At 48.6% G+C, this 3,062-nt stretch overlaps 1 long non-coding RNA gene across 1 annotated transcript; it reads left to right on the forward strand.

Moving 5' to 3' along the window:
• Window positions 1–1,285: 1,285 nt before the first annotated feature.
• Window positions 1,286–2,427, forward strand: LOC123741586 (uncharacterized). Its single transcript, XR_006769027.1, has 3 exons — window positions 1,286–1,326; window positions 2,094–2,230; window positions 2,326–2,427. It is a non-coding gene; the product is annotated as an uncharacterized lncRNA (long non-coding RNA).
• Window positions 2,428–3,062: the final 635 nt, after the last annotated feature.

Consider the following 3,062-nt stretch of genomic DNA (forward strand, 5'->3'; position numbering starts at 1 on the left):
TCCGGGAAATGTCTGATTAACTTTTCCACTTTTATCTTGGTTGTTGATTGTATTATTTCACAGAGAGAAACCAATTGACCAGTTCCGACACCCTGACCAAAGAGGGAGACCAGCTACAGACCAGTTCTAACACCCTGATCAAAGAGAGAGACCAGCTACAGACCAGTTCCAACACCCTGACCAAAGAGAGAGACCAGCTACAGACCAGTTCCAACACCCTGACCAAAGAGAGAGACTAGCTACAGACCAGTTCTAACACCCTGATCAAAGAGAGAGACCAGCTACAGACCAGTTCTAACACCCTGATCAAAGAGAGAGACCAGCTACAGACCAGTTCTAACACCCTGACTGAAGAGAGAGACCAGTTACAGACCAGATACAACACCATGACCAAAGAGAGAGACCAGCTACAGACCAGTAACAACACCCTGACTGCAGAAAGAGACCAGCTGCAGACCAGATACAACACCCTGATCAAAGAGAGAGACCAGCTACAGACCAGATACAACACCCTGACCAGAGAGAGAGACCAGCTACCGACCAGTTACCACACCCTGACCAAAGAGAAAGACCAGCTACAGACCAGCTACAACACCCTGACCAGAGAGACCAGCTACAGACCAGTTACAACACCCTGACCAAAGAGAGAGACCAGCTACAGACCAGTTCCAACACCCTGACCAAAGAGAGAGACTAGCTACAGACCAGTTCTAACACCCTGATCAAAGAGAGAGACCAGCTACAGACCAGTTCCGACACCCTGATCAAAGAGAGAGACCAGCTACAGACCAGTTCTAACACCCTGACTGAAGAGAGAGACCAGTTACAGACCAGATACAACACCATGACCAAAGAGAGAGACCAGCTACAGACCAGTAACAACACCCTGACTGCAGAAAGAGACCAGCTGCAGACCAGATACAACACCCTGATCAAAGAGAGAGACCAGCTACAGACCAGATACAACACCCTGACCAGAGAGAGAGACCAGCTACAGACCAGTTACCACACCCTGACCAAAGAGAAAGACCAGCTACAGACCAGCTACAACACCCTGACCAGAGAGACCAGCTACAGACCAGTTACAACACCCTGACCAAAGAGAGAGACCAGCTACAGACCAGTAACAACACCCTGACCAAAGAGAGAGACCAGCTACAGACCAGTAACAACACCCTGACTGCAGAAAGAGACCAGCTACAGACCAGCAACAACAGCCTGACCAAAGAGAGAGTCCAGCTACAGACCAGTAACAACAGCCTGACCAAAGAGAGAGACCAGCTACAAAAGACACAGAATGTCTGAAACAATCTTTAGTTCAGAAAGGTGAGTGAAATTGGCTAATGATTGTTCTGTTCAGTTCACATGCTCCTCCCAGAGTGCTAAGAGCCTTGGCGTGACCCTGGACAACACCCTGTCGTTCTCCACCAACATCAAGGCGGTGACCCGATCCTGTAGGTTCATGCTCTACAACATTCGCAGAGTACGACCCTGCCTCACACAGGAAGCGGCGCAGGTCCTAATCCAGGCACTTGTCATCTCCCGTCTGGATTATTGCAACTCGCTGTTGGCTGGGCTCCCTGCCTGTGCCATTAAACCCCTACAACTCATCCAGAACGCCGCAGCCCGTCTGGTGTTCAACCTTCCCAAGTTCTCTCACGTCACCCCGCTCCTCCGCTCTCTCCACTGGCTTCCAGTCGAAGCTCGCATCCGCTACAAGACCATGGTGCTTGCCTACGGAGCTGTGAGGGGAACGGCACCTCCGTACCTTCAGGCTCTGATCAGGCCCTACACCCAAACAAGGGCACTCCGTTCATCCACCTCTGGCCTGCTCGCCTCCCTACCTCTGAGGAAGCACAGTTCCCGCTCAGCCCAGTCAAAACTGTTCGCTGCTCTGGCAGATAAGAGCGTAAAATGATTCTAAATGTAAATGTAAATGTAATGCCACGTACGACCAACTTACATTAAAGGAAATGTGAGAAAAAAACTGACTTCCAAACCGTCCATTAGTTAGTGTCTTCCTTGTGTGTCTGATTGATACTTAATTCAATGTTGTATTAAAGTGACTAAAGCAAGAAATGTTCAACTTACAGTGTGTCCTCAAGGATGGAAGAAGCTTGGTAGCAGTTGTTACTACGTCTCTACTGAGTACAAATCCTGGGAGGAGAGCAGACAGGACTGCAGAAATAGAGGAGCAGACCTGGTGGTTATCAAAAGCGAAGACGATCAGGTGTGTGTGTGAGGTAGAGAGAAAAAAAGAGAGAGAGAGATAACGAGCAGTAATGGCTGTGTATTAACAATGTTGTCTCTCTTCTACTACTACAGACATTTGTCAATTGGTTATGCGGGGTAAAGAACTATGTCTGGGTTGGTCTGACTGACTCTGTTACTGAGGGGACCTGGAAATGGGTGGACGACACACCACTGACCACACAGTAAGACATTCATGAATTCTGTGTCACTATGACATCACTGTCTGGAGAAGTAGGCTCAGAGTGGACAGTCTGATTCTATGTGTTGTTTCTTCTACAGGTATTGGAACAGTGGACAGTCTGATTCTATGTGTTGTTGCTCCTACAGGTATTGGAACAGTGGACAGCCTGATTCTATGTGTTGTTTCTACTACAGGTATTGGAACAGTGGACAGCCTGATTCTATGTGTTGTTGCTCCTACAGGTATTGGAACAGTGGACAGTCTGATTCTATGTGTTGTTTCTTCTACAGGTATTGGAACAGTGGAGAACCTAATGGTGGCGTGGCTGAGAACTGTGTGTATTTCTACTCGTGGTCATCAGACACAGGAGCTTGGTGGGACTATGACTGTTCCTATCAATACAGATGGATCTGTGAGAAGTAGGATTATCCTTGGTCGTCTCTCTGTACTGCTAACTATTATACTCCTTGGTCGTGTCTCTTCGCGGCAAAGAGGGGACAACTCGCTGGCACCAAGTTTTTCTGTAGCACCAAACCCCCATCAGGATGTTAACCAACAGTTTGGCTCCAGTACCAGAGGTGGACGGTGGGGGAAGCGGTTCTTTGCTGCTACCGCATCTGGGTCCCGC

This window comes from Salmo salar, chromosome ssa03 (genome assembly GCF_905237065.1).
Source record: "Salmo salar chromosome ssa03, Ssal_v3.1, whole genome shotgun sequence".
In the NCBI taxonomy this organism is placed as follows: Eukaryota; Metazoa; Chordata; class Actinopteri; order Salmoniformes; family Salmonidae; genus Salmo; species Salmo salar.